This window comes from Kogia breviceps, chromosome 3 (assembly GCF_026419965.1).
Source record: "Kogia breviceps isolate mKogBre1 chromosome 3, mKogBre1 haplotype 1, whole genome shotgun sequence".
NCBI classification, from domain to species: domain Eukaryota; kingdom Metazoa; phylum Chordata; class Mammalia; order Artiodactyla; family Physeteridae; genus Kogia; species Kogia breviceps.
The window spans coordinates 162902745-162916463 of NC_081312.1; positions in this window are offsets into that span (position 1 = coordinate 162902745).

Here is a 13719-nt window from a genome sequence, read left to right on the forward strand (position 1 = left end):
CCATGGCTCACGGGCCCAGCCGCTCCGCGGCATGTGGGATCTTCCCGGACCGGGGCACGAACCCGCATCCCCTGCATCGGCGGCGGACTCTCAACCACTGCGCCACCAGGGAAGCCCCCCAGGAGTCTTTTAATGGGAGTTCTTTTCCTGACCTCTTGGAGTCTCTCGCTATACATGTGAAACTCAGTATACAGTCAGAATTTAGGGAATCCCTATGCAAATTTCTGGAGTTCTCCACATACCTTTCTCCTCCTTGTACTGTCCCAAAAATTCAAACCACCTTAGTTTCTTGAAACTCAAATTTCTGTTTCCTTAGCTCAACAATACCATCATTCTGTGTGGGGTTCTCCCTTCCCACCCATGGTGCAATAAATGCATCCAGTCAGAAAGCTTGTTTGTTCACTTTCTTTCAGTTCAGGGATCAAAGTGCTGGGCTGTCTCTTGTTCAAAGTCTGAAAATAGTTGTTGTAAATGTTTTTCCCAGTTTTCCAGAAATTTATAGTAAAAAGTTAAAATGATACCAGTTACTCCATCATGGCCAGAAAGCAAAATGCTGTTTTGGTGTTTTTAGTTTTAACAACTATTAATGTGTGATTAAACTTGTTTTGCCTAAAATTTCCCAATTCTCCATGCCACTGGTTACTGTCTAGGAGCATCCTGAAGGAAATGTGAATGCCATGGTGGGTCCAGCGGGCTGGCTGCTGGAGTCCGTGACTCCACTGCGCTTCCACAGCAGGTCCTCTTGAATGAGTTCACCTCCAGTGCCATCACAGTCAATCTTTTGCACCACACAGATCCATTTCTCCACACACTTTTGGGGAGCAGTTCCTCCGTGGTTCCCAAGGCCCTCTCAAGGGGGAACTTAGGAAAAGAAGGTTTACTTGTTGATCTTATTATTCTATCCATTATTGAAAGTGAGTATTGACGTCTCCAACTATGTTGTTTAATTGCCTATCTCTCTCTTCATTTCTGCAGTTTTTTCTTCATGTGTTTCGGAGTTCTGTTATTAGGTGCATATCTATTTATAACTGGTATCTCTTCCTTATAAATTGATACTTATATAAATTAACCTCCTTATCTCTAGGAATATCTTTTTTGCTTCAAAGTATGTTTTGTCTTATATTAGTATAGACATTTCAGCTTTCTTATGGGTGAATATACTCCCATCCTTTTACTTTCAATATATTTATATCTTTGGATCTAGAATGTGTCTCCTGCAAACAGATTATAGTTATATCATCTTTTAATCCATTCTGCTGATCTCTCTACTAATCTCCCTTTTGATTTGTTGTTTAATCCATTCACATTTAATTATAGTTGTATAGTTGGATTTATGTCTTGCCATTTTATTTTTTGTTTTCTATATGTCTCATGTCTTGTTTCTTTGTTCCTTTACTGCTTTCATTGTCATTAAGTGAATATTTTCTATTGTAGCATTTTCATTTCTTTAATTTTGTTTGTTTATTTTAGTTTTTCTCTAGGGTTTGCTATATACATCTTATCAGAATCAGCTTCAGATTTATACTAGCTTAATTCAGTGATATATAAAAATGCTACACCTATTTAGCTCTAATCCTTTTTTTTCCTTTTCCATTATTATTGTCATACATATTACATCTACAAATGTTACAAACACAACAATACATTGTTATAATTATTACCTTACCATCTATTGTCATTTCCTTAGCCAAATGCAGCTTTACCCCCACTTACCTCCTTTGTGCTTTTATTGGCAAAGGTACTGTACATATATTTCATTTCTACATGTTATAAGCCCCAATAAGCCCAATATTACATTATGTACATATTATTTCATGGCTTTTAAAATTAATTATGAGAATGAAGAAGAAAAATATGCATTTATACTGTTCTTTATCTTTATGTAATAAATTTTACCAGTGTTCTTTGCTTTTTCATGAAGATTCAGATTACCATTTGTGGTCACTTGGTTTCAACCTGAAGAACTTCTTTAGTATTTCTTGTAATGCAGACCTGCTAGCAAAAAATTCTTTCAGTTTTTGTTTATTTGGGACAGTCTTATTCACTTTCACTTTTGAAAGATAAAGTTGCTGAATATAGGATCCTTGGTTGACAGTTTTTTTTCTTTGAGTACTTTAAATATTTCATCTCACTGTCTTCTAGATTCCATTGTTTCTGCTGAGAAGTCGGCTCTTAATCTTATTAGGGGTCTATTATAAGCGACAAGTTATTTTTTTGTTGCTGCTTTCAAGATTTTTGTCCTTATCTTTGACTTTGAGCATTTTTTCCCTATGATGTGTTTGTCTGTCACTCTGAATTTATACCACTTGGAGTTCATTGAGCTTCCTGGATGTGTATATTATTATTTTTCAATCAATTGGGGGAGTTTTTAGCTATTATTTCTCCAAATATTTTTTCTTCTCCATTCTCTCTCTCCTCTCCTGCTACTCCCATTATACATAGGTTGATGTACTCAATATTGTACCACATTTCTCTGAGGTTCTGTTTGTTTTTCCATTTCTTTTTATTTAACATCTTTATTGGAGTATAATTGCTTTACAATGGTATGTTAGTTTCTGCTTTATAACAAAGTGAATCAGCTATACATATACATATATCCCCAAATCTCTTCCCTCTTGAGTCTCCCTCCCACCCACCCTCCCTCCCACCTTCCCTATCCCACCCATCTAGGTGGTCACAAAGCACCGAGCTGATCTCCTGGTGCTATGTGGCTGCTTCCCACTAGCTATCTATTTTACATTTGGTAGTGTCTATATGTCCATGCCACTCTCTCACTTTGTCCCAGCTTACCCTTCCCCCTCCCCATATCCTCAAGTCCATTCTCTAGTAGGTCTGCGTCTTTACTCCCATCTTGCCCCTAGGTTCTTCATGACCTTTTTTTTTTTTTAGATTCCATGGATATGTGTTATCATTTGGTATTTGTTTTTCTCTTTATGACTTACTTTATTCTGTATGACAGACCCTAGGTCTATCCACCTCACTACAAATAACTCAACTTTGTTTCTTTTTATGGCTGAGTAATATTCCATTGTATGTATGTACCATATCTTCTTTATCCATAAATCTGTTGATTGATACTTAGCTTGCTTCCATGTCCTGGCTATGATAAATAGAGCTGCAATGAACATTGTGGTACATGACTCTTTTTGAATTATGGTTTTCTCAGGGTATAGGCCCAGTAGTAGGATTGCTGGGTCATATGGTAGTTCTATTTTTACTTTTTAAAGGAATCTCCATACTGCTCTCCATAGTGGCTGCACCAATTTACATTCCCACCAACAGTGCAAGAGGGTTCCCTTTTCTCCACACCCTCTCCAGCATTTATTGTTTGTAGATTTTTTTGATGATGGCCATTCTGACCAGTGTGAGATGATATCTCATTGTAGTTTTTATTTGCATTTCTCTAATGATTAATGATGTTGAGCATTCTTTCAAGCATTTGTTGGCAATCTGTATATCTTCTTTGGAGAAATGTCTGTTTAGGTCTTCTGCCCATTTTTGGATTGGGTTGTTTGTTTTTTTGATACTGAGCTGCATGAGCTGCTTGTAAATTTTGGAGATTAATCCTTTGTCAGTTGCTTCATTTGCAAATATTTTTTCCCATTCTGAGGGTTGTCTTTTCATCTTGTTTATGTTTTCCTTTGCTGTGCAAAAGCTTTTAAGTTTCATCAGGTCCCATTTGTTTATTTTTGTTTTTATTTCTGTTTCTCTAGGAGGTGGGTCAAAAAGGATCTTGCTGTGATATATGTCATAGAGTGTTCTGCCTATGTTTTCCTCTAAGAGTTTTATAGTATCTGGCCTTACATTTAGGTCTTTAATCCATTTTGAGTTTATTTTTGTTTATGGTGTTAGGGAGTGTTCTAATTTCATTCTTTTACATGTAGCTGTCCAGTTTTCCCAGCACCACTTATTGAAGAGGCTGTCTTTTCTCCATTGTATATTTGTGCCTCCTTTATCAAAGATAAGGTGACCATATGTGTGGGGGTTTATCTCTGGTCATTCTATCCTGTTCCATTGATCTATATTTCTGTTTTTGTGCCAGTACCATACTGTCTTGATTACTGTAGCTTTGTAGTATAGTCTGAAGTCAGGGAGCCTGATTCCTCCAGCTCCGTTTTTCTTTCTCAAGATTGCTTTGGCTATTCGGGGTCTTCTGTGTTTCCATACAAATCGTGAAATTTTTTGTTCTAGTTCTGTGAAAAATGCCATTGGTAGTTTGATAGGGATTGCATTTAATATGTAGATTGCTTTGGGTAGTAGAGTCATTTTCAGAATGTTGATTCTTCCAATACAAAAACATGGTATATCTCTCCATCTATTTGTATCATCTTTGATTTCTTTCATCAGTGTCTTATAATTTTCTGCATACAGATCTTTTTTCTCCTTAGATAGGTTTATTCCTAGGTATTTTATTCTTTTTGTTGCAGTGGTAAATGGGAGTGTTTCCTTAATTTCTCTTTCAGATTTTTTAATCATTAGTGTATAGGAATGCAAGAGATTTCTGTGCATAAATTTTGTATCCTCCTACTTTACCAAATTCATTGATTAGCTCTAGTAGTTTTCTGGTAGCATCTTTAGGATTCTCTAGTATCATGTCATCTGCAACAGTGACAGCTTTATTTCTTTTCTGATTTGTATTTCTTTTATTTCTTTTTCTTCTCTGGTTGCTGTGGCTACAAGTTCCAAAACTATGTTGAATAATAGTGGTGAGAGTGGGCAACCTTGTCTTGTTCCTGATCTTAGTGGAAATGGTTTCAGTTTTTCACCATTGAGAACAATGTTGGCTGTGTGTTTGTCATATACGACCTTTATTATGTTGAGGTAAGTTCCTTCTCTGCCTGCTTTCTGAAGGTTTTTTTCTTTTATCATAAATGGGTGTTGAATTTTGTCGAAAGCTTTCTCTGCATCTATTGAGATGATCATATGGTTTTTCTCTTTCAATTTATTAATATGGTGTATCACATTGATTGATTTGCATATATTGAAGAATCCTTGCATTCTTGGGATAAACCCCACTTGATCATGGTATATGATCCTTTTAATGTGCTGCTGGATTCTGTTTGCTAGTATTTTGTTGAGGATTTTTACATCTATGTTCATCAGTGATATTGGCCTGTAGTTTTCTTTCTTTGTGACTTCTTTGTCTGGTTTTGGTATCAGGATGATGGTGGCCTCATAGAATGAGTTTGGGAGTGTTCCTCCCTCTGCTATCTTTTGGAAGAGTTTGAGAAGGATAGGTGTTAGCTCTTCTCTAAATGTTTGACAGAATTTGCCTGTGAAGCCATCTGGTCCTGGGCTTTTGTTTGTTGGAAGATTTTTAAGCACAGTCTCAATTTCAGTGCTTGTGATTGGTCTGTTCATATTTTCTATTTCTTCCTGGTTAAGTCTCAGAAGATTGTGCATTTCTTCCAGGTTGTCCATTTTATTGGCTTATAGTTGCTTGTAGTAATCTCTTATGATCCTTTCTATTTCTGCAGTGTCAGTTGTTACTTTCCCTTTTTCATTTCTCATTCTATTGATTTGAGTCTTCTCCCTTTTTTTTCCTTGATGAGTCTGGATAATGGTTAATCAGTTGTGTTTATCTTCTCAAAGAACCAGCTTTTAGTTTTACTGACCTTTGCTACCGTTTCCTTCATTTCTTTTTCATTTATTTCTGATCTGATCTTTATGATTTCTTTCCTTCTGCTAGCTTTGGGGTTTTTTGTTCTTTCTCTAATTGCTTTGAGTGTAAGGTTAGGTTGTTTATTTGAGATTTTTCTTGTTTGCTAAGGTAGGATTGTATTGCTATAACCTTCCCTTTTAGAACTGCTTTTGCTGCTTCCCGTAGGTTTTGGGTCATCGTGTTTTCATTGTCATTTGTCTCTAGGTATTTTTTGATTTCCTCTTTGATTTCTTCAGTGATCTCTTGGTTATTAAATAGTGTATTGTTTAGCCTCCAAGTGTTTGTATTTTTTACAGTTTTTTTTTTCTGTAATTGATATCTAGTCTCATAGCACTGTGGTCAGAAAAGATACTTGATACGATTTCAGTTTTCTTAAATTTACCAAGGCTTGATTTGTGACCCAAGATATGATCTATCCTGGAGAATGTTCCATGAGTACTTGAGAAGAAAGTGTATTCTGTTGTTTTTGGATGGATTGTCCTACAAATATCAATAAAGTCCATCTTCTTTAATGTATCATTTAAAGCTTGTGTTTCCTTATTTATTTTCATTTTGGATGATCTGTCCATTGGTGAAAGTGGGGTGTTAAAGTACCCTTCTATGACTGTGTTACTGTCGATTTCCCCTTTTATGGCTGTTAGTTTTTGCCTTATGTATTGAGGTGCTCCTATGTTGGGTGCATAAATATTTACAATTGTTATATTTCTTCTTGGATTGATCCCTTGATCATTATGTAGTGTCCTTCTTTGTCTCTTGTAATAGTCTTTGTTTTAAAGTCTATTTTGTCTGATATGAGAATTGCTATTCCAGCTTTCTTTTGATTTCCATTTGCATGGAATATCTTTTTCCATCCCCTCACTTTCAGTCTGTATGTGTCCCTAGGTCTGAAGTGGGTCTCTTGTAAACAGCATATATACAGGTCTTGTTTTGTTTTTTTCCTTTTTTTTTTTTTTTTTTTTTTTTTTTTGCGATACGCGGGCCTCTCACTGCCGTGGCCTCTCCCGCCACGGAGCACAGGCTCCGGACGCACAGGCCCCGCGGCCATGGCTCACGGGCCCAGCCACTCTGTGGCACGCGGGATCCTCCCGGACCCGGGCACGAACCCACGCCCCCTGCATCGGCAGGCGGACTCCCAACCACTGCGCCACCAGGGAAGCCCTCTTGTTTGTTTTGTTTTGTTTGTGGTATGTGGGCCTCTCACTGCTGCAGCCTCTCCCGTTGCAGAGCACAGAGTCCGGACGCTCAGGCTCAGCGGCCATGGCTCACGGGCCCAGCTGCTGTGCGGCATGTGGGATCTTCCTGGACTGGGGCACAAACCCGTGTCCCCTGCATCCGCAGGCAGACTCTCAACCACTGTGCCGCCAGGGAAGCCCCGGGTCTTGTTTTTGTATCCCTTCAGCCAGTCTATGTCTTTTGGTTGGATCATTTAATCTATTTACATTTAAGGTAATTATTGATATGTATGTGGCTTCCTATTCCTATATTTTTAAATTGTTTTGGGTTTGTTATTGTAGGTCTTTTCCTTCTCTTGTGTTTCCTGCCTAGAGAAGTTCCTTTAGCATTTGTTGTAAAGCTGGTTTGGTGGTGCTGAATTCTCTTAGCCTTTGCTTGTCTGCAAAGGTTTTAATTTCTCAGTCAAATGTGAATGAGATCCTTGCTGGGCAGAGTAATTTTGGTTGTAGTTTTTTTCCCTTTCATCACTTTAAATATGTCCTGCCACTCCTTTCTGGCTTGCAGAGTTTCTGCTGAAAGGTCAGCTGTTAACCTTACGGGGATTCCCTTGTATGTTATTTGCTGTTTCCTTTGCGGCTTTTAATATTTTTTCTTTGTACTTAATTTTTGATAGTTTGAATAATATGTGTCTTGGCGTGTTTCTCTTTGGATTTATCCTGTCTGGGACTCTCTGTGCTTCCTGGACTTGATTGACTATTTCCTTTCCCATATTAGGGAAGTTTTCAATTATAATCTCTTCAAATATTTTCTCAGTCCCTTTCTTTTTCTCTTCTTCTTCTGGGACCCTTATAATTTGAATGCTGGTGTGTTTAATGTTGTCTCAGAGGTCTCTGAGACTGTCCTAAATTCTTTTCACTCTTTTTTCTTTATTCTGCTCTGCAGTAGTTATTTCTACTATTTTATCTTCCAGGTCACTTATCCGTTCTTCTGCCTTAGTTATTCTGCTATTGATCCCTCTAGAGAATTTTTAATTTCATTTACTATGTTGTTCATCACTCTTTGCTTGCTCTTTAGTTCTTCTAGGACCTTGTTAAATGTTTCTTGTATCTTCTCCATTCTATTTCCAAGATTTTGGGTCATCTTTATTATTATTCTGAATTCTTTTCATGTCGACTGCCTATTTCCTCTTCATTTGTTAGGTCTGGTGGGTTTTTACCTTGCTCCTTCATTTGCTGTGTGTTTCTCTGTCTTCTCATTTTGCTTAACTTACTGTGTTTGGGGTCTCGTTTTCACAGGCTGCAGGTTCATGGCTAAGGTTGGTTAGTGAGTTGTGTAGGCTTCCTGGTGGAGGGGACTAGTGCCTGTGTTCTGGTGGATGAGGCTGGATCTTGTCTTTCAGGTGGGCAGGTCCACGTCTGGTGATGTGTTTGGGGGTGTCTGTGACCTTATTATGATTTTAGGCAGCCTCTCTGCTAATGGGTGGGGTTGTGTTCCTGTCCTGCTAGTTGTCTGACAGAGGGTGTCCAGCACTGTAGCTTGCTGGTCATTGACTGGTACTGGGTCTTGGCATTGAGATGGAGATCTCTGGGAGATTTTGGCCATTTGATATTACGTGGAGCTGGGAGGTCTCTGGTGGACCAATGTCCTGAACTTGGCTCTCCCACCTCAGAGGCACTGCCCTGACGCCTGGCCAGAGTACCAAGAGCCTGTCATCCACACGGCTCAGAATAAAAGGGAGGGAAAAAAGAAAGAAAGAAAGAAAAAGATACAATGAAATAAAATAAAATAAAGTTATTTAAAATAAAAAATAATTATTAAGAAAAAATTTTAAAGTAATTTTTAAAAGAAAGGAAGAAGAGAGCAACCAACTAAATAACAAATCCATCAATGATAACAAGCACTAAAAACTATACTAAAGGTCTTCCCTGGTGGCGCAGTGGTTGAGAGTCCACCTGCCGATGCAGGGGACACAGGTTCGTGCCCTGGTCCGGGAAGATCCCACATGCCGCAGAGCGGCTGGGCCTGTGAGCCATGGCCGCTGAGCCTGTGTGTCTGGAGTGTGTGCTCTGCAATGGGAGAGGCCACAACAGTGAAAGGCCCACGTACCGCAAAAAAAAAGGACAGACAGAACCCTAGGACAAATGGTAAAAGCAAAGCTATACAGACAAAATCACACACAGAAGCATACACATACACACTCACAAAAGGAGAAAAAGGGAAAAAAAATATATATATATATATCGTTGCTCCCAACATCCACCTCCCCAAATTGGGATGATTTGTTGTCTCTTCAGGCATTCCATAGATGCAGGGTACATCAGGTTGATTGTGGAGATTTAATCCTCCGTTCCTGAGGCTGCTGGGAGAGATTTCCCTTTCTCTTCTTTGTTCGCACAGCTCCGGGGGTTCAGCTTTGGATTTGGACCCGCCTCTGTGTGTAGGTCGCCTGAGGGTGTCTGTTCTTCTCTCAGACAGGACGGGGTTAAAGGAGCAGCTGATTCGGGGGCTCTGGCTCACTCAGGCCGCGGGGAGGGAGGGGTACGGAGTGTGGGGTGAGCCTGCGGCTGCAGAGGCTAGCGTGACGTTGCACCAGCCTGAGGCGCCGTGTGTTCTCCCGGGGACGTTGTCCGTGGATCACGGGACCCTGGCCGTGGCGGGCTGCACAGGCTCCCTGGAGGGGAGGTGTGGATAGTGACCTGTACTCGCACACAGGCTTCCTGGTGGCGGCAGCAGCAGCCTTAGCGTCTCATGCCCGTCTCTGGGGTCCGCGCTTACAGCCGCGGCTCGCGCCTGTCTCTGGAGCTCCTTTAAGCAGCGCTCTTAATCCCCTCTCCTCGCACACCACGAAACAAAGCGGCAAGAATAAGTTTCTCGCCTCTTCGGCAGCTCCAGACTTTTTCCTGGACCCCCTCCTGGCTAGCTGTGGTGCACTAGCCCCTTCAGGCTGTGTTCACGCCGCCAGTTTTCTTCCTGCTCCGACCGAAGCCCGAGCCTCAGCTCCCAGCCCCCGCCCACCCCGGCTGGTGAGCGCTGGTCAGCACTGATCCTCTGTACGGGGATCTCTCTGCTTTGCCCTCCGCAACCCTGTGGCCGCGCTCTCCTCCGTGGCTCCAAAGCTCCCCGCCCCGCTCCGCCACCCGCAGTCTGCGCCCAAGAAGGGGCTTCCTCATGTGTGGAAACGTTTCCTCCTTCACAGCTCCCTCCCACTGGTGCAGGTCCCGTCCCTATTCTTTTGTCTCTTTTTTTTCTTTTTTCTTTTGCCCGACCCAGGTACGTGGGGAGTTTCTTGCCTTTTGGGAGGTCTGAGGTCCTCTGCCAGCGTTCAGTAGGTGTTCTGTAGGAGTTGTTCCACATGTAGATGTATTTCTGATGTATTTGTGGGGAGAAAGGTGATCTCCACATCTTACTCATCTGCCATCTTGAAACCTCTTGTTCCTTTTTCTTTATTGTTTATGCTCTGTTTTTCAGCTTGATCAATAATCTCTATTGACAAGCTTGCTAATTCTTTCTTCTTCCAGTTCTAATCACTGTTGAGTCACTCTAGGTGTTTTTATTTCAATTATTTTACTTTTCAACTCCACACTTTACACTTGGCTCTTTTTTTGTAATTTCTCTCTCTCTTTTTTTTTAATATTGGTTTTATAATTTCACTTTATTGATATTCTTCATTTGATGTGATATTGTCAACATATCTTTCCTTACTTCTTTTATCACATTTCCTTTAGTCTGTTGAACATGTTTATAATGGCTACTTTGAAGTCTTTCTTAAATACAATATTAGTCACTCTCACAAGAGTTTCTATTGCTTGCTTTTTTCAGTGCATGGTCATACTTTTCTGTTTTCTTTTCATGACTCATAATTTTTGGTTGGAAGCTGAATATTTATGTAATAAATTGCCACAACTCTGTGTGCTGGTCTCCCCTCACCCCTTGGGGTCTTGTTACTGTTATTTGCTTATTTATTTGCTCAGTGACTCACTGGATTATTTTGGTGGTATCTGTTTCCTCAAACACACAGTGTTAAGCTTCTGCTGTTTCTCCTTCGGGCTTTAGGAGAAAGCCCACAGTCACCCTGCTGTGACAGTGGTATTGGTAGAGCTCTAGTCCTCTAAAATAGATATTCTTAATAACTCTATATCTATTAATGAAATAAACTTTGTACTTAAAAAAAACTCCCTATATACAAAAATACAGTTCCATAATGACTTCACTGATTAATTCTATTAACCATTTTTGGAAGAAATAATACCAATTTTAATCAGAGTATTTTGGAAATTAAAAGATGAGGGAATACTTACCAACTCATTCTATGAGGCTAGAGTTACCCTGATACCAAAACTAAGATATTACAAGAAAAGTAAACTGTGGACCAATATCTCTCATGAACATACATGCCAAAATCCTTAACAAAATATAGCAATTCATGTCCAGTAATATAGAGAAAGGATAATGCATCCTAAGTAAATTTGGTTCATCCCAGGAATTCAAGGTTGGATTAACATTTGAAAATAATGTAATTCATCATACTAGTTGATTTTAAAAAACTATATAATCTCAATAGATGCAGACAAAATTCAACATTCATTTATGAGAAAAGCTCTCAAAAACTAGGAATAAAAGGGCAAATCCTCAACCTAAAAAAGGACAGAAAACACCAAAGGTAACATTATACTTAATGGTGAAATATTGAATGCTTTCCTCATAGATCAATAATAAGATGTTGGGCTTCCCTGGTGGCGCAGTGGTTGAGAATCCGCCTGCCAATGCAAGGGACACGGGTTCGTGCCCCGGTCCAGGAGAATCCCACATGCCGCGGAGCGGCTGGGCCCGTGAGCCATGGCCGCTGAGCCTGCGCGTCCGGAGCCTGTGCTCCGAAACGGGAGAGGCCACAACAGTGTGAGGCCCGCATATCAAAAAAAAAATAATAATAATAATAATAATAATAATAATAATAAGATGTTTGCTCTCACCTCATATTCAATATTTCATTTGAGGACATAAACAATGCAATAGGGAAAAAAATACAGATTGGAAACAAAGAAAAGTATTTTTATTTGCAGTCAACATGTTTGTCTTAGAAAATCTTAAGGAATACATACACAAACAAATAGCTATTAGATATAATTAGTGAGTTTAGCAAGTTGCAGGATATAAGGTTGCTATGGGAAAATCATTTGTATTTCTGTATACTAGCAACAAGCCATTTTAAATTAAAATTTCAAAATACCATAAAAATATGAAGAGATAAATGTAACAAAATGTGCACAAGACCTGAACACTGAAAAATATAGATGTTGCTTAGAGAAAATATGAGAGACCTAAATAAATAGAGATATCATGTTCATGGATTCAAAGGTAGAATATTAAGACATTAATTCTCTCCAAATTGATCTATGTATTAAACACAATCCCAGGCAATATCCTAGCAGCTGTGGGTTGTTTGGTTTTGTGTTTGTGTGTGTGTGTGTGTTTGTGTGTGTGTGTGTGTGTGTGTTTTGAGGTAGAAAATAAGCTGATTCTAAAATTTATACAGAAATTCAAATGACTTAGAATAGCCAAAACTATTCAAATATTGGAAAAAGAACAAAGTTGGAGGCAATGCAAATTCAAACCATATGACACCCTTCAGAGTAACTAAAGTTAAAAAATCTTGACCAAGATGTAGAGAAACTAGAATTCTCATACATTTCTTGTGGAAATATAACTTTGTAAAATCAATTTGCAAGAAGTTTGACTTTATCTATTAAAGCTGAGCGTATGCCTTCTTTATTGCCACAATAATGCTATATAATAGACCACCCCAAGCTCAGTAACTTAGGACAACAGCATTAATTCTCATACTCACCAATCTTTGGGATTTCTAAGTTTATGCTAATCTAAGATTGGTTTGGCCTGCAGGTTGGATTCACATCTGCTCCATATGTGCTTATTCTGAGGGCCCAGACTGAAGGGGCAACAGCTACATGAGACTGTGGTCTCCTCGTGTGCATCACCTGAACTCAGGAGCCATGCGAGCACACAAGACTTCTGCACATATCATGTCTGCTAATATTCTATCAGCCAAAAGCATTCAAATGACCAAGGACAATATCAATGGGGTAGAAAAGCAAACATTAACCAACAGTAGAAGAGGGAAGGGAATAAATATCTGCTGAAGCAAAAATCCAAATCAACATGTCCAGCACATCCAGCATGTAATACACCCAACATAAATGATGCCCAAGTGTACAGAGACGTGAATAAGAAAGTTCAAGCAGTATTATTCATCATAGCCAAGAACTGGAAACAATGCAAATGTCTATCAACAGTAAAATGGATAAATAAAATGTGCTACACCCACCCCTATATATATATAGCAATGAAAATGAAAGAATTGTGTACACAAAAACATGAGTCTCACAAACAGTGTTACTCCAGAGAAACCAGGCACAAACCCATTCAGTTTATATAAAGTTCAAACCACAAGCAAAACTAAATGATGAAGTTTAGGGATGCATATTTAGGCAGCAAACCTACTAAGAAAGGAAAGGAAGAGATTACCATGGAAGTTAGAATCATTGTTAGGTTTGATGGTAGGTAAGGGAAGTGGGTATTGATCCATAGGTGGCGCAAAAAGGAATTTCCGGGTTTTAGGCAATGTTTTATTTCTTGACCAGGGTGGTGGTTTCATGAATATTTGCTTTGTGATAAACCAGGGAGTTGTACATACTGGTTTTATGTACTTTGAAAACATTGGCTGTACTTCAGTCTCTGCTTCTACAGCCAACCTTCCTCAGTTCTTGAACACAATTTCATGTCTAGGGCTTTTGTACTTGCTTTGTCTTCTGCTCGGAAAGTTCTTCCTCCTCATCTTCCAAGAACTAATTTGGTCTGTTTTTATCACT